This window comes from Callithrix jacchus, chromosome 12 (genome assembly GCF_049354715.1).
Source record: "Callithrix jacchus isolate 240 chromosome 12, calJac240_pri, whole genome shotgun sequence".
NCBI lineage: Eukaryota > Metazoa > Chordata > Mammalia > Primates > Cebidae > Callithrix > Callithrix jacchus.
The window spans coordinates 55,797,840-55,822,102 of NC_133513.1; the positions used below are offsets into that span (position 1 = coordinate 55,797,840).

The 24,263-nt window shown below is 35.1% G+C and overlaps 1 protein-coding gene across 7 annotated transcripts in view; it reads right to left on the reverse strand.

Annotated features, from left to right (window-relative positions):
- The window catches only part of ADK (adenosine kinase), a 593,446-nt gene that overhangs the window by 331,760 nt on the left and 237,423 nt on the right, over positions 1 to 24,263 (reverse strand). The window lies entirely within an intron of this gene.

Genomic DNA, 24,263 nt, shown 5'->3' on the forward strand with positions numbered 1-24,263 from the left:
GTAATACCTTATACTGCTTTAAGGAGAGAAATAAAGTACAGAGAGTAGTTGAGGAATCAGCAGCTAAAATCATACAGACCTTAAGACAAATGTGGGCTTGATATAGGAAAACAATAGTGGGTCCCAACATAAGCAGTCAAGCATTATCACAAAAAGAGCAGAATCCATCTTGACTGAAGACTGTCTGGATTCAAATCTTGCTTCTGCCACTTACTAGTTGCATGAGCTAGAGCACGTCACTTAACATTTCTCATTTCACTCATGTTTAAAGTAGATATATAATTACAAATACATCTCATAAGATCACTGAGGATTAACTGAAATGATGTAAATTAATGCACATGCAATGTTGAACATGGTACTCAGCACACAGTAAACAACATATATTAGCTGTGGCTGTTGTTATGATTGTCATACTTATTGTAGTAATTCATACATAAATTAAGGTAAAACATGCTTGTTTCTAGTAAATTATTTAAAACATTCAGAGAGAGTGTTACAATTCTAATTACAAATATCTCATTTTTTCTTGAAGTAATTATTATAAATTTTAATGTCAATGGATTTCTTGTAAGATGCATACATTTCACAGATTTGAACTTTTTACCTTTCATAATTATCTAAAATCCCTATGGGTTTTAATACTCTATAGTGATTCTGAAGCTAACACCTATTTAGTTTCAAACACTTAGAGGTAGCAAAATAACCTACAAATAATCTACATACAAATCAAAAGACATCAAAATAGATTTTGATAAAATCTGTTGTCAAATATTTGGAATATAAAAGAAATACATGTATATTTAAGAGGTAAAAAGATGAGGAGGAAAAAAAAGTAACAAAGACAAAACTGTAGAAATGAGATATAATAACAGCCTGATAACCAGCAATCTCACTTCTAAGTCCTAAGAGACTCATTCACAACATAAAACAGTGCACATATAAGTATTGAGATGTTATTTGTAATGGCAAAATGTTGGAAACAAACCAGAAGTACATTCGTAGAAGATCAGATGATTATGATATATCTACACAATGGAATATTAAAAAACCCCAATAAAACAACACAAAACAAAAAAAAGCTCTATGGAACACTCCATCTATATAAATTAATTTCCAGGTTATTTTGTTAAGTTTAAAAAAATCAAGTCTCAAAGGTACAAAGGCTTTGTTTAAAAAACAATAAAACTTCTGCATCAACTAACAAGCAAAACAGCCAGCTAGCATCAAAATGACAGTATCAAATTCACACATAACAGTATTAACCCTAAATATAAATGGGCTAAATGCACCAATCAAAAGACACAGGCAGGCAAATTGGATAAAAAGCTAAAACCCATCAGTGTGCTATATCCAGGAAACCCATCTCACATGCAAGGATACACAAAGGCTCAAAATAAAGGAATGGAGAGCAAAAAAAAAAGCAGGAGATGCAATTCTCGTCTCTGATAAAAAAGACTTTAAAGCAACAAGATCAAAAGAGACAAAGAAGGACATTACATAATGGTAAAAGGATCGATACAACAAGAAGTGCTAATGATCCTAAATATATATGGACCCAAATTCAGGAGCACCCAGATACATAAGGAAAGTTCTTAATGATTTACAAAGAGACTTAGACTCCCACACAATACTAGTGGGAGACTTTAACACTCCACTGTCAGTATTAGACAGATCAAACAGACAGAAAATTAACAAGGATATATAGGACTTGAACTCAGACCTGGAACAAGTAAACATGATAGACATTTACAGAACTCTCCACCCCAAATCCACAGAATATACATTCTTCTCAACACCACATCACACCTGCTCTACAATTGACCATTTAATTGGAAGTAAATTACTCCTCAGCAAATGCAAAAGAATAGAAATCATAACAAACAGTCTCTCAGACCACAGTGAAATCAAGTTAGAACTCAGAATTCAGAAACCAACTCAGAACCGCACAGCTTCATGGAAACTGAACAACTGACTCTTGAATGTTGACTGGATAAACAATAAAATGAAAGCAGAAATAAAGAAGTTCTTCAAAACCAACAAGAACGAAGATACAACATACCAGAATGTCTGGGACACATTTAAAGCCGTCTCTAGAGGAAAATATATAGCAATAACTGCCCACATGAGAAGAAAGGAGAGTTCCAAAATTGACATCTATAGTCAAAATTGGAAGAGATAGAGGAGCAAGACTGAAAAAACTCAAAACATAGCAGAAGACAAGAAATAACTAAGATCAGAGCAGAACTGAAGGAGATAGAGACACAAAAAACCCCTCAAAAAAATCAGTAAATCCAGAAGCTGGTTTTTCAAAAAGATCAACAAAATAGACCACTAGCGGGATTAATAAAAAAGAAAAGAGAGAATAACCAAATAGATGCAATAAAAAATGATAAAGGGAAAATCACCACAGATTCCACAGAAATTCAAACCATCATCAGAGAATATTACAAACAACTCTATGCACATAAACTAGTAAACCTGGAAGAAATGGATAAATTCCTGGACACTTGTGTCCCCCCAAGCCTAAACCAGGAAGAAGTCGAAACCCTGAATAGACCAATAACAAGACCTGAAGTTGAGGCAGCAATTACGAGCCTACCACACAAAAAAGACCAGGTCCAGATGGGTTCACAGCCGAGTTCTACCAGACACACAAAGAGGAACTGTCACCATTCCTTCTGAAACTATTTCAAATAATCCCAAAAGAGGGAATCCTTCCCAAATCATTTTACAAGACCAACATCATCCTGATACCAAAACCCGGCAGAGACCCAACAAGAAACAAAAACTTCAGGCCAATATCCATGATGAACATAGGTGCAAAAATCTTCAATAAAATACTGGCAAGCCAATTGCAACAGCACACTGAAAAGCTTATCCACCATGATCAAGCAGGATTCATCCCGGGGATGCAAGGCTGGTTCAACATACGCAAGTCTATAAACGAAATTCACCACATAAACAAAACCAAAGACAAAAACCACATGATTATCTCAATTGATGCAGAGAAGGCCTTTGACAAAATTCAACAGCCCTTTATGCTAAAAACCCTCAATAAACTCGGTATTGATGGAACATATCTCAAAATAATAAAAGCTATTTATGACAAACCAACAGCCAATATCATACTGAATGGGCAAAAACTGGAAGCATTCCCTTTGAAATCCGGCACTAGACAAGGATGCCCTCTCTCACCACTCCTATTCAGTATAGTACTGGAAGTTCTAGCCAGAGTAATCAGGCAAGAAAAGGAAATAAAGGGTATTCAAATAGGAAAGGAGAAAGCCAAACTGTCTCTATTCACAGACAACATGATAGTATATTTGGAAGACCCCATCGTCTCAGCCGAAAATCTCCTGACACTGATAAGCAACTTCAGCAAAGTCTCAGGATACAAAATCAATGTGCAAAAATCACAAGCGTTCCTATACACCAATAACAGACTTAAAGAGAGCCAAATCAAGAATGAACTGCCATTCACAATGCTACAAAGAGAATAAAATACCTAGGAATACAACTAATAAGGAACGTAAAGGACCTCTTCAAGGAGTACTACAAAGCACTGCTCAATGAAATAAGAGGACACAAACAGGTGGAGAAACATTCCATGTTCATGGTTAGAAAGAATCAATATCGTAAAAATTGCCATACTGCCCAAAGTAATTTACAGATTTAACGCTATCCCCATCAAGCTACCAATGACCTTCTTCACAGAACTGGAAAAAACCACCTTAAACTTCATATGGAACCAAAAGAGAGCCCACATAGCCAAGTCAATTCTAAGCAAAAAGAACACAGCAGGAGGCATCACACTACCAGACTTCAAACTATACTACAAGGCTACAGTAATCAAAACAGCATGGTACTGGTACCAAAACAGAGATATAGAACAATGGAACAGAACAGAGGCATCGGAGGCAACACGACATATCTACAACCATACAATCTTTGACAAACCTGAGAAAAACAATCAATGGGGAAAGGATTCCCTGTTTAATAAATGCTGTTGAGAAAACTGGCTAGCTATATGCAGAAAGCAGAAACTGGACCCCTTCCTGACACCTTACACTAAAATTAGCTCCAGATGGATTAAAGACTTAAACATAAGACCTAACACCATAAAAACCCTAGAAGAAAATCTAAGCAAAACCATTCAGGACATAGGAGTAGGCAAGGACTTCATGATCAAAACACCAAAAGCATTGGCAACAAAAGCCAAAACAGACAAATGAGACCTAATCAAACTCCACAGCTTCTGCACAGCAAAAGAAACAGTCATTAGAGTGAATCGGCAACAAACAGAATGGGAGAAAATTTTTGCAGTTTACCCATCTGACAAAGGGCTGATATCCAGAATTTACAAAGAACTCAAACAGATTTACAGGAAAAAAACAAAGAAGCCCATTGAAAAGTGAGCAAAGGATATGAACAGATACTTTACAAAAGAAGACATACATGAGGCCAACAAACATATGAAAAAATGCTCATTATCACTGGTTGTTAGAGAAATGCAAATCAAAACTACATTGAGATACCATCTCACGACAGTTAGAATGGCGATCATTAAAAAATATGGAGACAACAGATGCTGGAGAGGCTGTGGAGAAATAGGAATACTTTTACACTGTTGGTGGGAGTGTAAATTAGTTCCACCATTGTGGAAGACAGTGTGGCGATTCCTCAACGACCTAGAAATAGAAATCCCATTTGACCCAACAATCCCATTACTGGGTATATATCCAAAGGACTATAAATCGTTCTACTATGAGGACACATGCACACAAATGTTCATTGCAGCACTGTTTACAATAGCAAAGACCTGGAACCAACCCAAATGTCTATCAATGATAGACTGGACTGGGAAAATGTGGCACATATACACCATGGAATATTATGTAGCCATCAAAAACGATGAGTTTGTGTCCCCTGTAGGAACATGGATGAACCTGGAGAACATCATTTTGAGCAAACTGACACAAGAACAGAAAATGAAATACCGCATGTTCTTACTCATAGGCGGGTGTTGAACAACGAGAACACATGGACACAGGGAGGGGAGCACTACACACTGGGGTCTGTTGCGGAAAATAGGGGAGGGACAGCAGGGGGTTGGGGAGTTGGAGAGAGACAGCATGGGGAGAAATGTCAGATATAGGTGAAGGGGAGGACGGCAGCAAATCACACTGCCATGTGTGTACCTATGCAACTATCTTGCATGTTCTTCACATGTACCCCAAAACCTAAAATGCAATAAAAAAAAGTTTACCAAAAAAAAAAAGAATAAAACTTAATAACATATATATTAGTTTCAAATACAGGGGCACAGGTTCAGGGCACTGGATGCAGCAATGATTTCATAAATACAGCAACAAAAGCACAAGCAACAAAAGCAAAAATAGATAAATGTGACTACATCAAACTTTACTTCTGCATAGCAAAGGAGGCAATTAACAGAGTGAAAGGCAACTTATTTTCAAACCATATATTCAATGAAAGGTTAATATCTAGAATATATAACAAACTTCTAAATGAACAATAAAAATACAAATAATGTGATCTTAAAATGGGCAAAGGACTTGAATAGACATTTCTCCAAAAATGATATGTAAATGGCCAATAATCAAATGAAAAGATGTTCAACATCATTAATCATCAGGGAAATGAAAATCAAAACCACAATGAGATATCACTTCATATGATCAGGATGGTAACCGTCAAAAATATAGAAAATAAGAAGTGCTGGCAAATGTGGAGAAGTGAATGAACCCTTATGCAGTGTTGGCAGAAATGTAACATGGTGCAGCCACTATGAAAAACAGTATGGAGGTCCTGAAATTAAATTAACATATAGTCAAGTAACCTCACTTCTGGGTATACAGTCAAAAGAATTCAAAGCAGGATTTCAAAGAGATATTTGCATGTCCATGTTCATTGCAGCATTATTCGTAATAGCGAAGAGGTTAAAGCAACCCAGATGTCCATCAACAAAGGATAAAGAAACAAAAGAAGGAAATCCTGTCACATGCTACAACATAGATGAACATCAAGCACTTGCTAAGTGAAATAAGGTCTATCACAAAAAGAAACATATTGTATGATTCCATTCATAGAAAGTATCTGAAATAGTCAAAATCATAGAAACATAAAGTAGACAGTTGGTTATTAAGGACTTGAGGGAGGGAAGTCGAAGAATTAGTTTAGTTGGATATAGAGTGTCAACACTGTAAGAAGAAAAAGTTCTAGAGACTGGCTGTGTAATAACATGCATATACTAAATGGTACATTTAAAAATGGACAAGATGGTAAAGTTAATGTTATGGGTTTTACTACATAAACAAAGAATATATATATTCTTGCCTCAAACTCCTGGGTTGAAGAGATCCTTCCAGCTCAGTCTTCTGAGTAACTGGAACTACAAGTGCAAGCCACTGCACACAGCCATGTATATTCTTTTAGTATAGATACTATACTATAAACATATATAATATATATATATTTTTGTGTTTGCTAATTTTGTAAAAAGAAACACAGAAAGAATAGAGATGAAAAATGCTTTTCTCTGAGAGCGAGTAGAAAAGGAGTAGAGGAATAGGAATAGAAGAGTTCTCTGATACAGCATAACATACAAATTTGACTTCTGAAACATGTTAAAATTTTGCATTTTCAAGTAATAAAATTTAATTTGAATTTCAAATTCCATTAGAAGAAAAATTATTGAGTTGAATATAACAGAAATGAAAAATCAAGGAAGCTATCAAATTGTAACATAAGCACTTAGAAAATATAAAGCAAATAATTTTTCAATATGTTCTTATGACAATACAATCTTCATGGAATATATTATAAGGAACAAAAACAACAGATAAATCAAACTTTATTTAGTAGGTTTATTGTTGGTTATATTATTGGTGAAGCTATTTTGTGTGTATTGTAGGACAGAGTAAATGAATATCAAGTTAATGCTAGGTCTGCTGAATAGGATAAGGAAAATACAAACATAGAATGAGGCAAGAGAAACAGGTTCTAAGCAAGAAATCTGAGGGATGCGATCTTAACCATTATCAATTAGCATTATCAATAAAGCCATAAACCTTATGATGTGATGCAATGGGAAATACACAATGTTGCTTATGTAATATTATTGCCCAAAATCTGCAAATAAGTCTACAATGTGGCATATTTTACAAGCAACTGAATTGGACTCTTAAAAGAAGGAAATGCCTTGATCAAAAAGGTGGGAGGGAAGTATATTAAAGAAATAGGACTATACATGTAATGTGTGATTCGCATTAGATCCTGGACTGAGAATAAAATTAAACAGCTATCAAGGACACTATCAGAATAATCGCTACATCTGGAATCTTGATCATACATAGGAAAAAAGTACCAATGCTTAATTTCTTGAATAAGGAATTAATACTTCAGAATGGTTCCTTGGGAAAATATAGGCACATATATTTATCTAAAGAGAGAACACAAACGTGTTGAAATGTTAACAACTGGTTTATCAATGTAAAGGGTATAGAGAAATTCAGTTTACTATTCTGAAAGTTAGAAATTTTTCAAAATTAAAAGATGAGACACACTGTAGCTAAATAATTCCTTTAAAGAATAGTGAAAGTATACATTTAACAGCAGAGAATTTCTATGTGTTATTCTACAATTTACTTTTTATTTATCTATAAGGTACAATTAAATGATCAACCATGTCTGTCTGCTATATGTAGCAAAATAAACAAAACCCAGAACCAACAGCAACTTTTACTATGATGACTTAAATAATTTGTCATCGAAATAACAGGAAGCTTTTTCAGTGAAAATAAAATCATTATTGTGTAACTTAGCCTACTTATAATCAGAGAGTCTATATATTCAAACTACAGTCTGAAATAAGGGCTATATCAAGTCACTCTCAGGCTTAAATGTGATTTACTAACTACTCCATAATCAAGATTTAAATGAATTAAAACATTTCCATTACAAATAAACATTATTTGGACGTGCAAGGCAAAAATTGATAAATAGCAGAAATATTCAGCAGTTTTGTTAGCCTTTTACTATTGAATATTTCAAGATGGAAAACTGCCTAATATTCTATTTCTGATATTCAGATACTGAAAAAATGTGAGAACTTTGAATTTGATCAGTGATTTCCACTCAAAAATCAACCTAAAACCAGAATTTAACAAGTCTAAAAACTGAGGTTTTTTTTACAGTCTAAAAAAAAAAAAAGAAGCCATGTTAAGTGCTTCAAACCACTTAATAATCTAGGTGAGTAAAAATGTTATAATTGAGAATGAAATAGATTTTTAAAAATTAATTTAGAAAAAATTAACAAGTAATTTGCCAAGATATCTATTAAAATTTTAGTACATCTGTAAGCATCTCAAACACAATGTTTCACCAACATCTAACTAATCTATTCCCTACTGTTTTGATATTTAATCAACAAACATTTAATGCATGTCTGCTAGGGAATAAAAACATAAAAATGATGATGTTCCTAATACAAACTCACAACGACTACATTTTCAGATTCTCCAGGAAGAAGATTCCACCTTGCTCATAACCTCTAATTATGCTCTTTCTTTTATCTAAAATAAATTGCCCACCCTCCCTTGGTTTACATATATAGACAGTAACCTTAAAAACTTTAACTTCTGCCTTGGCCATGAATGAGTAGCAGGGTCTAGAGTTTTCATTGTGCTGTAAACTAGAAAACGGAAAAGAAACACCTACAGAATTTTCAGACATTGAATAACAAGCATGATAGGACTATGATCTCTGATAGCAAAGAAACAAGGTGTGTCCTGATATCATTGCAGGCTCTTTGCCAGGAGGCAAGTTCCACATCATAGAGAGGAAAAGGCCTGGAATTCTCACTGAAAAAAGGGGACAAAGATAAGTGTTCAAGGAGAGCCAGGAGACTAGAAATTCTGAGAAAGATTTTTCAGAGAAGAATGAGCTGAAATCCACAGAGTAAACCTTGAGGCTATGGCTGGATATCAACCTGTGCATGCATAAGGAATATATATAAAATCATAAGGAATCTACATAAATGCTCTAGAATTAAAAGTGAGTTAATCAAGGTCTCAGACCTTAAGATCAATATATAAAAATCTAATGTATTTCTATAAATTATCACGGAAGAGTTGAAAATTAAAATTAAGAAAATATTTATAATACCACCAAAATTGAAATATGCAGAAACACATTTAGCCAAAAATATGCAAGACATATACACAAAACACTACAAAAGATTGCTGAGGAAAATAAACAACTTATATAAACAAAGAGCTATACTATAGGCATGGATTCAAAAACTCAATATTCTTAAGACACCAATTCTCCCCAAATTGATTCGTAAGTTCAATGCAATCTTAACCAAAATCTCAATGGGTTTTTGATGATATAAAAAGTTAATTCTATAGTCAATATTAAAGGAAAAAAAACTAGAATAGCTAAAGGCTAGGAGTTATGTGGGTGTGAGAAAAACTAACACTGCTAAACCTCAATTTCTTCAAATATAAAATGTGGATGACATAACCTATTATCTTTTAAGGAGGTTGTAAGAATTAGAAATTGACTAACAGGACACGTAGTTCAGTAAAGTACAGGGTACCTATTATCATATCTGTATCACTTTTATACTAAGGAGGAAAGGATTCTCATTATAATTTAAGTAGCTATACCTATCTGGAGGAATAGGAAAACCACAGACATTATTGGTAACTTCAAATAAATACTTCAATTAGTTAAATTCAACTTAAACAGCAATAGTAAAAGCAGAATATGACTAGAAAATACCCAGGAGAGAGATTAATTGTAGTGGAGGGGATCAGGAAAGGCCTCCAAAGACAGGTAACAATATCAACTGGTTGATACCGTTTGAAGGATGGGTATGATCTTCCAAATGGTTATAAACCAGAAAAAAAAAAAAAAGTCATACAGCATATAGTACATGCCTTCTTTCCTCTGTTACAAATTTTATCATGGTGCCACTAGGATGAAAGAAATTCCACTTATTAAATAATTAGTTTCAGCCAAAAGTGTTGATTTCCCGACAATTTACTACCTGTTGAGCACTGCAAAATTCTCAAACCTTGGAATCAGACTGGTAAACATCACCCTCATTTGTTTCACACTGATTTTGGGGAGTATTTGCTTTTTCTCACAGAGACCGTCAAAGATCCAGTTTTGCAGAGCATAATGCCACAAAAAGGAATCTAGTAATCTAATGTTAAAACTGAAATATCTAGAGCTAGTGGTTCATGCTGTTTCTGATAGATGTCACTGTGTTTCCTTTGAAATTCTGAAATACCCTGAAGACTCTCTGTGGGTTTGCTACAGCACCCCAAGAGGACTTAGTGTGCAGACTTGTAAACAAGAATATAATATTAACAAAAACAATGAAAAAGAGAGACAAAAGACTATTAAGAGTGTACTGACAGAGCAACTATGTGGGAGGGAAGAGACTAATGAGAAAGGTAGACACAGGCAAGATCATTAAATACCACTACAAGAAATTTAGGCAGCATTCTGAGAGAAGAAGGGAATACATGAAGGTTTATGAGCAAAGAGTCAGATGACAGATGATGCTTCATTAAGATAAGAAAGCAGAAGGAAAAAATTTACAACTGAATTAAGTAATGCCTAAATAAATGACATATTAAACTTCATAACAAGAGTCTTCAATAACATATGGAAAGATTTCTATTAATGTTAACTTTACCTTCAAGGCAGATTTCCTTTTTATTACCTAAATGCAACATGTAGGACAATATAACTGACAATGATGCACAAGAGCCAGTCACTTCTGAGATAATGCCATATGCTTTAATTCAATTCATAATAGAATGATAAAAAATGACACCTAGATACCAGAGGAGTTACAATAAAGCCAAAGACATGAAATTTTATACAGAAAACTCAAGGAGCCATCTCAGAAAAACTGCAAAGCACAACTAAAAGAAGTTAAACATCAGCTGTGCAGGGTGGCTCACATCTGTAATCCCAGCACTTTGGGAGGCCGAGGTGGGTGGATCAGAAGGTTCGAGACCAGCCTGGCCAATATGGTGAAACCCTGTCTCTACCAAAAATACAAAAATTAGCCAGGTGTGGTGGCACATGCCTGTAGTCCCAGCTGCTCAGGAGGCTGAGGCCCGAGAACGCTTGAACCCTGGAGGTGGAGGCTGCTGCTAATGCCACTGCACTCCAGCCTGGATGACAGGGCGAGACTGCATCTCAAAAAAAAAAAAAAAAAAAGAGAGAGAGAGAAATAGAATGTCAAAACTGAGAAATAGCAACAAGCAGACTGCAAAGGATGATGAGGAAATCAAAACTGAAAGAAATTGATTAGGAAAGTAGCAAATATCAAATAACTTACAGGATCGATTATCAGAGGACTGCAATACCACCAAGTAAGACAGGGTAAAACACAAGATTTTCATAAATACTAAGAATCCATTCTCACTGAATAACTAATATGTTATGCTTCTTTCCTTAAAAAAACTGCTCCATTGCCCCTACTGGCAAGCATCCTATTCATAAAAATCAATTTCTAATAATCCTATTCTTTCCCTCAAATAGTTATATTGTTATTTTTGTTAGTAAATCTTTTTCTCAGATTTACATCTGTTAACATCTTTTTCTCAGAACAGACTTTGAGAAAATTAGGCCTAGTAGAAAAAATATACTTTAGACTCCGATATATAAGTTCATCCAGTCATGTGATGGTAAACAAGCTACTCTTTCCGAGATTATGTTTCTTACAGAATTATTATTAGGATTGAATAAGATAATGAAAGCAAAGTGTGCAAGGCAGTGCCAATTACAGAGTACAGATGATGATGACAACAGTAGCCTGAGACTACAATAAAATGAAAAATTTTTAGTGTATATTCATTCAATTCATTCCATCAATATTTTTTGATCATTTGTTGGACATTATTATAATTAATAACTGATAAATAAGTTTTCTTCATCTCTTATGTAGGCTTCTTTCCTTCTCCCCCTCCCTTAGAGTTTCACAGTCCTGTATTCCCAGCTTACTTATAATTCTTACCCTATATACTTTCTCTGGATATGATCTAATGAACTCCATGGTTTCAATTATCATCCACATGCTAAGACCTTCCTCATTTTCAGCTTAGACTTGTCTTCAAATGACTGATCTGAATATCTAAATACCTACTCAACCCTATTTCACCTATTAAATTGACACATTTTTACTCCTGCCTCTATTAGCAACACTTTAGTACAGGACACCATCTACTCTCAATTAGACTACTATGAAATTCTCCTTCAAAAAAATTTATTAAAATATCTCCCAGCTACTCAGGAGGCTGAGGCAGGAGAATTCCCTGAACCCAGGAGGCGGAGGTTGTGGTGAGCCGAGATTGCACCTTTGCACTCCAGCCTGGGTAACAAGAGTGAAACTCCATCTCAAAAAAAATAAAATAAAATAAAATATCTCCATATACCATAAATTTTGCCACTTTAAAATGTACAATTCAGTTTTTTCCTGTTTATTCCTGTGCAACCAACAGCACTAACTCCAGTACATTTTCATTATTTCAAAAAGAAAACTTTACCCATTGGATGTCATCTCCCATTCTCTCTCTCACTCCATCCTCCCAACCATGCAACCATTTGCAAAAGCTTCTTAAACCATCTCCCTGCCTTTAGTTCTGTTTTTCCCCAATCCATTGCATTTTGAGTGCTCTTCCTAAAATGTCCTTCAATAGTTACCCAAATATCTTAAGCAAAGTTCAACATAAACAACTTTATGACTGAACCATTAACTTCCTCTCCAAGTTATCGTAAGCATTAACACTCTTGAATGCGATGTTCCAGTACACTGAATACTTCATTCTGTTTCTTTTTGTTCTTTGTAGCTTCCTACTTAGGTTTCAGGTTTCATGTACTTAGACAAGCATTTCCTAAACTCTACTCTATATATCAATATTATTTATTTTTTTTATTTTTTCAAGACAGAATCTGGCTCTGTCACCCAGGTTGGAGTGTAGCGGTGTGATCTTGGCTCACTGCAAACCTCCACCTCACAGGTTCAAGCAATTCTCCTACCTCAGCCTCCCAAGTAGCTGGGAATTACAGGCACATGCCACCATGCCCAGCTAATTTTTGCATTTTTATGGACGGGGTTTCATCATGTTGGCCAGGCTGGTCTTGAACTTCTGACTTCAAGTAATCCACCCACCTCGGCCTGCCAAAGTGCTGGGATTACAGGTGTGAGCAACCACACGTGGCCTATATGCCTGTGTTTTATATTGCTGCAACAAACTGTATCATTCCTATCATAGAATTAATTCCACTTAATGGTAATTTACTGTTCAAGACTGTTTGCCTGGCTTCTTTAAAAGAGTTGTAGTGTATATTTCCAAATCTAGAATAGTGCCTGCTACATTCTATGCCATTAAATAATTGTCAAATAAATGAACAGGAAAGCCAGGATTGTCTCTTCTTAAAGCTTACAATTTAAGGGTACATAAAACTTACATACAAAAGTAGACTACTATTTATTATATGAGATTATATACATATATAATATGAGGGTTGCAGCACATCAAAGTAGCATCTAACTCGGTCTTTGCAGAGTGGCCAAAGATTTCCTAAGATAAATAGGAGAAACTGTGTCCAAGCTGACATTAATTATGATGGAAATCAGGACACACTACTCCAAAATATGGCACTTGACATACTGAAAATTTTAAGCTAAAGGAATTTGAGAAACAGCAGGTGCAGGAAGGACTTTCTGATCTCCTATGAAGCAAACTGTAAGGCTATCCATGTGAAAGGATGGTCCCTATATGCAGAAAAAAAGCACATCCTTATCTCAGAATATGGAGGGACATGAGATGAATTTAAATAAACAGGACTTGCTAAGGTCCCCTCAGTTTACTACTCTTAGTTCATATCCCTTTTTGTCTTATTGCCTTTTCTGTCTAACTCTTCATTAAACCTAATGTAAAAACACCCAGGTTTAACTGTTTCTTCAATTCTTCATTTCCCTCCATGTTACATAAAACTTAATATAAATTGGTATACTTAATTTTTGTTAATCTGTCTTTTGTTACAAGGTTCTTATAGCAGAGAACTTGGAAAATATTTTTCCTCCCTCACAACTACAAATAGGAATTAGGGTATATATGAGGCTCAGGTGGGAAGCTAATTTTCATAGGAAGAAGAATGGCAGAGAGGCCCAGAGAGAGAGAGAGAGAGAGAGAGAGAGACAGACAGACAGACAGAGAGACTGACTATTAGAATTAGAAAACTAAAAGTTCAGTATTTCAAAAAGTCTTAGAATCAAATTCCTTATAATCTCTTACACAAATCTGTATTCTAAAAAGATAATATTTCCCAAAGTACAGAATAAAAGTATACTGAATATACTCTATTTGGAGAGATCATTAAGAATATAACCACTAATACAGGTTAAAGGTTCAGCATAGAATCCAGCACAAGGTTAGCAAAGAGTAAATTTTAATTATTATTATGATTACTGTTATAATAATTGTAGTAGTATCACTAACATTACTGTTATTGTTACTTCTAAGTCAAACTGTTAGACACCTAGAATACTAAGAAGGAGTATGAATCTTATTTTCTAAGCTTTGTTAGCCTGCTTGAAGTCCAAGGGCCGGTATCATTGCAGGGTATGTGTGAGAGGAGTGGGGAAAACTCCAATGAACATCCTGAAATTGTAAGGAAATTCTGATGTGTTTTTCAAGACAGGATTCACAGACTTCATCAGATGACTAACAGGGTCTAGGCCACCTACACCAAGGGGAGGTGAGGGAACAGTATAGGCAGAACCCAGATATGACCAGTGAGGGAGACTTTTTGTTTTCAAGAAAAAGAGCAAAAAGGTTAGAATTGCATCAAATTAAACAAGAAACTCACTTAAGCCAAAAATATATTTTACTTATTGAAATTTTAAAATACTATATCATATGATTTTAAAAATTTTTATTACTGAAATTTTCACTCAATTTCTTAAGATTAATAAAAATGGGTTACAAAATACCATGAATTTATCTCCAAAGGTCTCCAGAGCTAGGGATAAAAAATAATACAGCACCTGGTATGGTGTTACAATAGGTGTCAAGTTTTTATTCAGTGTGACATTCATCAGAACAAAAGAACAGGCTATACATAAAATAAGAAAGAAAATCACCAAGGAAGTTTACTGTGGTAAATTAAAACACAGTAGGACAAAAAGGTGAGAAAGGACCAGGTGTGGTGGCTCACACCTGCAATCCCAGCACTTTGGGAGGCTGAGGCAGGCAGATCGCTTGAGCTCAGAAGTTCGAGACCAGGCTGGGTAATATGGTGAAACCCCATCTCTAGAAAAAATACAAAAATTAGCCAAGTGTGGTGGTGTGCACCTGTGGTCCCAGCTACTCAGGAGGCTGAGGTAAGAGATCACCTGAGTCTGGGAGATGGAGGTTGCAGTGAACTGAGATTGCACCACTTGCACTCTAGACTGGGTGACAGAGTGATACCCTGTCTCAGAAAAACAAAAAAAAAAGGAAAAGCAAGGTGAGGAAAGGAAGAAACCTTTAGAGAAAAGTCACAGTGATCTTTAGACATAAGAATGTCACTCAAATGAATCTGCCCAGAAATTCTACAGAATCCGCAGAGAAGCATGCCAACTAATAACCAAAGAATAAGAAAAGAATTGAGAAAATCCTGCTTCTTTCCTATTTCTAGTACACACTTTATAAAAAGCAAAATCCCTCAAGGCGGTAAACAGCTGCCCATCAACACTTATCAGCAGCAACATAAAAAACATAAGGCAAAGGTCAAGTCAAAGTTTATTGACAATGATGAACTATGACAGCCTCTATTAAATTACCCCTTCCTTCAAGGTGTTATGTGATCAAAGCAGAAAAGATATTTTCACTCAGTCACATAACAAGCCATTTGTTGAGATTGAAACATCTGGTCAATATCTCCTAACACTGCAATTTCATGCACAGTTAGCATTAGGGCACATTTCTTCTGCTCTTCTTACAGGGTCCATAAGGGTGGCACATATGGCTGATCATTTCATTCAAAAAGGGTTCAATTCAAGGCATTACATAGAATTGTCTGTGCTTTATGGTGTTTTAAGTCTACCTGCCTTAGTTGTCCATCATCATTGCTTACTGCTGTTCTCTTCTACTATAAAAGCCTGCAAATATGACACAGCACTTAAAGCTTAACAGCTTTCCTCTACTGGAGTTAGCAAGCATTTAAGGCAAAGGAATCTATGAAGTGGCAGGTCGTTTTCTATTGTCAAGAACTCCCAATACACAAAACCATTTACCATTTTATTTACTATTTAGCAAAAATCTAATATCGATTAGAAAAGTAATTTTTAATGTCAAATCATATACTTGACTTTCTGCTTTACAGATCTATGAAAGTACATTCTTTTGCTTATAATTTTAAGTAATAAACAATATAAAAACATTTAAAATTTAATTTTAACATATATTAACAGAATTTTTTTAACTTGACAAAGAACAGTTCTACACCAGAGAAAATCAGAATGCTACAATTTTATCAGTTCTATACACTCAAAATTTTCCACTTGAAATTCATGCATTCGTTGTCATGGTAACAGAGCCCTTTCTTAAACACTTATAGTAGTAAACTTGAACTCACACCATAGATTTCTCTTTCTCCCTTTCTTCCTTTAGTATAATAGCTTCAAAAGAAAAACAGAGTGAGGGTGGGGGACAACTTTAAAGCTACTGTTTCATATTTTCTTTGATACATCTCCTTGACAGGTAGTATGACTATATGAGTATAATTATCTTTTGAAATTTAAGATTTTGCCTAGATGCTAATAGCTACATGAAGAAATATTCTTTTCATTATAAAGATACACAGCCACCTTACAATAAGGAACATCCAACGGCTGATTAAGGAAAGCAAGTACCAAAATAACAAGGTTAAACTGAAATCTAAATTAGGTACATTGTCTGGAACTGCTACTTCAGCATACAATGTAAATATTTTGTTTGTTCATTTGTTCATTAATTTAGTCCGTCAATCCAATCTAATGATATTTATAAAGATAGTTCTAAGGGCCAGGTACCATGCTGTTACTTGACCACAAACTTGAACAGGTCAGGCTGGTCCTTATTTTCATGGAGGTTCCACACAAAACAAAATGCAAAGCAAAGCAAACAAAAACATTAAACAGAAATAAAATGTGTAATTGTAAGAAATGCTATAAAGAAAAAAATGTTTGAGAAAGTCAATGAGTAGGAGGAGGGCAAGGAAGAAACCAAGTTTTTATTTTTTTAGAGATGGGGTCTCACTCTGTCACTCAGACTGGAGTGCAGAGGTGCAATTATAGCTCAATGTAACCTTGAACATTTGGGGTCAAGTGATCCTCCCTGCCTCAGTCTCCTATGTAGCTAGGACTACAGGTGCAAGCTATCACACTCAGTTAATTTTTCAATTTTTCATAGAGACAAGGTCTCGCTATGTTGCCCAGGCTGGTCTCTATCTCCTGGCCTCAAGCAATCCTCTTGCCTCAGCCTCCCAAGTAGCTGGGATTATAGGCACTCACCTAAAATCTATTTTAAATTGACAAAAGGACAGTTAAACTGAGACATGAAATATACAAATGGTTGACTGGGTAAAGAGTGACCTTAGGGTTTGGGGAAGTTTCCAGAGGGAGGAGCAATGCAAAGCATCTGAGGCAAGAAAAACTTTGGAATATTAAAACAATTTAACACCAGTATGGCTGGAGCTCAGGAAGATGAAAATGGTTTAAAAAAATATGCAGGTTCTAGATTATGCGGGCCTTATTGGTTTTGTTAAGAAGGATAAATTTTATTCAGTGTAACAGTATGCCACCAAAGGGTTTTAAACAAGAAGGTAAAATTATCAAATGTAAAGTAACATCACTATTGCCACTGTGTACAACTGGATTGGAGAGGCAAGAAGACCAGTTAGAAGAGTGTTATTCACATACCACATCCAGTCCATTTGAAAAGCCTGTCCTTAAACTACTTCCAGATTTAAACTACTTTTCATTAATTCCACTGCTAACACCCATCCAAGTTGTCATAACTGCTTGCCTAGACTGTTGCAATGATTTCCTAACCTCTCTGCTTCCATCCTTGACTCCATGCACACAGAGTCATCCTTTTTAAATGCAAGTTGGAGCATGCCCTGCCTTTGTTCGAAACCCTGCAATGCTTCCAACAGCATTCACTAAGAAGCAAAAATCTTTCCAAGAGTCTATGAGGTCCTGAAGGTTCAAGCCACTTCCCTTTACCTCTTACTGCCTCTCTAACTCCACTGTCTGCTGTTCTCCATTACTCTGCTCCAACCACTCTGAATTCTCTATAGGACTTTAAACAATTTTTTTAATTTTTAATTTTATTTTAGGGGTGGGATCTTGCTATGTTGTCCAGGCTAGATCTGAGCTCCTGGGCTCAAGTGATCCTCCCACCTTAGCGTCCTGAGCATCTGGGACTACAGAAGCACACAACCGCACTCAGCTCCCTATTGGATTTTGAAACACGCCAAACATGCTCCCTTTAGACAATGCCAACCCCTCTACTGAACTGGATTCCCCCCAGAAAGCCATATGAATCCCACTCATCTTGAAAGTCTTTACCCTCACCTTCTCAATAAAACTATTTAACAATGTAAAGTGTTCCTTCTGTTCCAACATTCCCTATGCCACAAACACTCTTCTAATGCATCCCAGAACCTGGCATCATAAATATTGGATAAACTGTATCTTATATCAATGGAGGGAAATTATAGTATTATCTCAATAGATAACAAAATTGTATTCTACTTATATTAATAATATACTACTAAAACTGCATGATTATACAAGAAGAAAATTATACTAAAATAAATATTAGCTATTCATGTTACCATAGGATGCATATTATCACTGTTATTTTTTAACTATAGAATTACATTCTGAAATTAAATAAAGGACTAAAATATGAAAAAAGGAAAAGCACAATATCATGATCTGCAAAAGATATGGAAGAATTAAAATCGAACATCTACTTTTTTTTTTTGGAGGCAGAATCTCACTCTGAGAGTGCATTGGCATGGTCATAGTTCACTATAATCTCAAAATCCTGGGATCAAGGGATCCTCCCACCTCAGTCTCTCCTAGGCCTGGGATTACAAGTATAAGCCACCACTCCCAGCCCAAGCATGTAGTTTTGGAATATTATGGAAAGTAATTCAATATTCATTATAAACTATAAGGTTGGTACAGGATCTCCATTTCGCAGATTAAAAAAAAAAAAAAAAACTGAGGCACAGAAAGGCTAAATAATCATCCTAGGATTTAATTTGAGATACTTCAACCCCAAAACTCAAGTTTGACTATTCTATTATAGTCACTGAAGAGGATCAACCAAAATATTACTAGAAACAGTTATGATATAAAATAAAATCCTAAGTGCCCCAACCTACTGAACAGACATCTATGGGCTAAGGAGACCCCAGAAAAACTTTTAAAACGAAGTTTCCTAGCCTTGATGAGATAGGATGTTGGTCATGCCTCAGTATACCCTCTTCCTCACTACCCATCACTAGACATTCTTTCTTAAGAGTTAAACAGAAACCAGTCCTGGAAAACAAAGAATGGAAAATTCCTCCACTGACCAACTGCCTGATGTAATGGCCAGATTACCCTCTTTTTCGTGGGTTTCAACATGACTGCTGACCAACTTACAAAGCAATCCTTCCTGATAAACGACAATTGACCATGGACTGGTTGCTTTGCAGGGAATATGCACAAAGCACCTTTGAGTCCCAAGTTTTACCTTTGATGTATACAGTCTAATTTTACTGTTTTTGTTGTTGTTGTTGTTGTTGTTTTTTGAGACGGAGTTTCGCTCTTGTTACCCAGGCTGGAGTGCAATGGCGCGATCTCGGCTCACCGCAACCTCCGCCTCCTGGGTTCAAGCAATTCTCCTGTCTCAGCCTCCCCAGTAGCTGGAATTACAAGCCCGTGCCGCCATGCCTAGCCAATTTTTTGTATTTTTAGTAGAGATGGGGTTTCACCATGTTGACCAGGATGGTCTCGATCTATTGACCTCGTAATCCACCCGCCTCGGCCTCCCAAAGCGCTGGGATTACAGGCGTGAGCCACCGCGCCCGGCATTTTACTGCATTTTTAACGGTAAGTCTCTATTCTAAAGTGAACATGGGACATATGTAACATGTTATGTTTGCTTATCAGGGATACATGTGGCCCCTTTCATAAATATTCATAGCTCCTCCTACAGCCTGTTAAATATGTATGTTCAGCTAACCCATTTAGTGTAAAATTCCTCTCTCACCCATTCTCATTTGAAATATAGCCTACTTTTGATCTAATCCAGAGGCTGTGCTTGCTACCCTACAGGTTGTAACCCTTCTCAGAAATAAAGTTCTCTTTTCCAAATTTATAGATCTCATGATTTTTAAGTTGACACAGTAAGGAGAGTTCGGTCAGATGTCCAGTTACTAAAATACATGCTCTAAAAATATTTTCATATACCAATAATAACCTATTAGAAAAACAGTAAAGAAAAAATTCTATATACAATAGCAGTAAAAAAAAAAAAAAAACACTACACCTGAACATATTAATCTCAGCATCATTAAAAGTGGAACAACCAGATATGATGGCTCACAGGTGAGATAAAATGAAAATGATGGAGCATTATTTTAAGAAGATTCTTGCCTACAGAAATGAAATCTGAGTTTAACCAAATCTCTAGTCCTAACTCTCTGCAAATACTACATATGAAGCAACTAACCAAATTCAGAAAGTGAGATATTGTTCTGGACAAATAACCCACTTTCTCTTTTTAAAAAAGGTCAATGACACTTAAAACAAAGAAAAAAGGAAAAAAGAGAGAGACAGAGAAAAAAACAGTACATAATTACTTAATAAAAGAAACAAGGGGTACAAATATGTGTTTGAATTCTTCTTTAGATGCTGATTCAAATGAACATATTGTAAAAGGCTATTTTTGAAATACAAATCTAAATTGGATATTAAATAGCATTAAGAAATTACCATGGTGAATAATATGATGGTAGGATTTTCGAGGCCATTCTCAGGCAATCTGGAGCATTTGAGGATTAAATAGTAAGACATCTGGGACTCGCTTCATAGGAGAGGTACTTAATCATGTTTGGCAAATGTAAATAATTACCGAAGTTAGATAGCTAGATAATGGGTACATGGAGTTCATTATACCTACTATTCTCTCTCTGTGTATGTTTGAAACTTCCTATACCAAAAAGCTATGAAAAAAAATTAAAATGAAAATCTTGAAGTATGACAAAAAGACATAAATTTACTCCAAAAATGTTATTTCTTCCCAAAGAACCTACAAATTTCAATGTGGTATTTTGAAAATATCAGTATGATTTTTTAAACTCATATGGAAGAATAATAGGAAAGTACATTCTGAAATAGATGAGTAATAATGATGGGGTTAAGGGAGCAGTTTGCTACTAGGTATTAAAATGTACTATTTGTTAACTTCATTTGAAACAATTTGGTATTAATACAGAGACCAACAGAAAAATACAGAGTTCAAACACAGACCCAAGTACCTCTGGCAATATAGTATTAAAATGAAGTGATTTTTTTTGAGTTGGAAATGAGAGAATTAGTACATTAAGCTGGCATAAAAATATAACCATTTTCAGGGGAAAAAAAGAAAAGGTTTTCCTGTCACACTTTAACCAAAAGCATAAAAATAACAACAAAAACCCCAGGCAAACAAAAACCAAACCAAACCAAAACGGAACCCATAAAATTACTAGAAAATCTAGCTGCTCATTTTAATAACTAAGACAGAGAAAGATTTCCTAACTATGGCGCATACACTGAAAACTAGAAAGCAAAATACTGATAGCTTAGACTTTGACATAAAGTGAGGATACCATAAAGTCTTTGAAGCCCCCTTTGTCACACTCCTGGTGCTGCTGAGGTGCTCATGCCACTCTGGTCCCCCTTGACTGACTCTAATAAGAGACTACAGCTTTGAGCCTATCAGCCAAGTGTAAATAGGTAGTAACAACTGTATCATGGTCCAAATTGCTCATTGTGAGGACAGGTGAATCAAAGGACTATTTCCCAGGCATATCCACATTTCTGGAGAGTCAACATTTTAGCCTGCCTACATCCATTCTTCTACAACTACAGTTTTTTTAAAGGGAAATTATATAAACACTAATGAACAATAAACACATATACTCTCTAACACAGTAACTGAATTATGGCAAACAAAAATAATGAGAAACCATTTTTTATAACTTGACAGGCAAAGTCATTTTAAATAAAATAAAAAATACGGAGAGTCATTTTAAATGAAAAAACACAGAAAGGCAATATGATTTTATATGAAAAAATGCAGAAAGGGGGTGGTAATGCATCATTTTTTTAAAATCTGGCAACAGACATCTATGAACGATATTGTAATTCAGTTTTAATAAGATAATTAAAATGTATAGAGTTATTCTGGAAAAAAGACATATGCAGAAAGTTTAAGGGGAGTCTGATTAGTAACTCAATTATAACATCATCAAAATAAAAATGTTACTGAGCACCCATAATAAAATTAGGTACTTGTTAATAATCCGAGACACTCTTATTATATCTAAAGTACTCTGTGAGGGAATACAAGCACAAAGTCATGAGAAGTTCACAGATCTAGTGGAAGAGTAAGCACAAAAACAAAATACAAGAAGTATTATAATAAAGGTATGAACAAAATATTCTGAAAGCACCAAGGGATACGGGGCATAATAAAAAGGTTAAAGAGTAAATGACCAGATATGCTTGTTCTTGAAGTTTGAAGATTTTTATCAGACTGAAAACAAGAAAAATAAAGTAAATTATACATAGAGAAACTCATACACACAAAAATACGGAGAGACATGGTCAGACTTTCTCTGGTTTTAGTAAAACGGTTCATAATAGCATATTTTATGAAGGACTAACCATGCATGACAATGACAAGCAGGCTAGGATCACAGAGTTACATGATAAATGTGTATTTCAGAAAGACAATTAGGCAACAAGGTATACAAAAATAACCAAAAAATGGGAGATAATTCTCCCTGGGTCTCTGAAAATTATGATCATGTGAAAGTCATACCCACCAATGAGGTTCCCAATACTTAAAGACTGTTTTCTTGTTTAGTAGTGATATTGACAAATGAGACATTTTACATTTGTAAGATCTGCATAATTTAAGGAACAAAACTCTGCAAATGATCAATGTATCACGGTGAAAATATCACATACAGGTAAAATCCATTCGAAGGGTTAAACAGACAAAGAATGATATATAAATATACATTCTTTATATATCAGCTTCTTGAGATATAATTCACATACTACACAATTCATCCCTCTAAAGTGTACAATTCAATGGTATTTAGTATATTTGGAGTTGTACAACCATCACCACATCAATTTTAGAACATTTTTCAATACCCCTCCCCACAAAAAAACCAGTTCATTCCTTAGTCATCACTTCCAAAACCTCATTCTCACAAGCCCTAGGCAAACATTAATTTATTTTCTCTCTCTACAGACATGCATATTTAGGCCACTTCTCAGATACGGAATCATAAAACATGTATAATTTTATGACTGGCTTCTTTCAGTTGGCATGGTATTTTCAAAATTTGCCCATGTAGTAGCATGTATCAGTACTTCGTTCCTTTTTTGTCAAATAATATTATATTGTATGCATATCCCAATTTTTGTTTCTTCCTTTATTAATTAGTAACACACTTGGATTGTTTCTATTTTTAGGCTATTATACATAATGCTGCTATAAACATTTGTGCAAACATTTTCATTTGTCTTGGGTATATACCTAGAAGTAGAACTGCTTGATATGGCAACTCTATGTCCAAATATTTAAGGAATTGCAAAACTCTTTTCCAAAAAGTTTATACCTTTTAACATTCCCACCAGTAATGCCTTTGGGTTCTCCAAATCCTTGCCAAAACTTCTGTCCCTCTGATTATACCTATCATCCAAGCAGTTGTGAAATGGTATCCCATTGTAGTTTGACATTAATATACCTGATAGCTAATTATGTTGAGCATTTTTATGTGCTCATTAGTCATTTGTACAGCTTCTTTTGGGAAACTGCCTATTCAGATACTCTGCCCATTTTTTTTTAAAGCGAGTTGTTTCTCTTTTCATCATTACTGAGTCTAAATAATCCTTTTGGGGG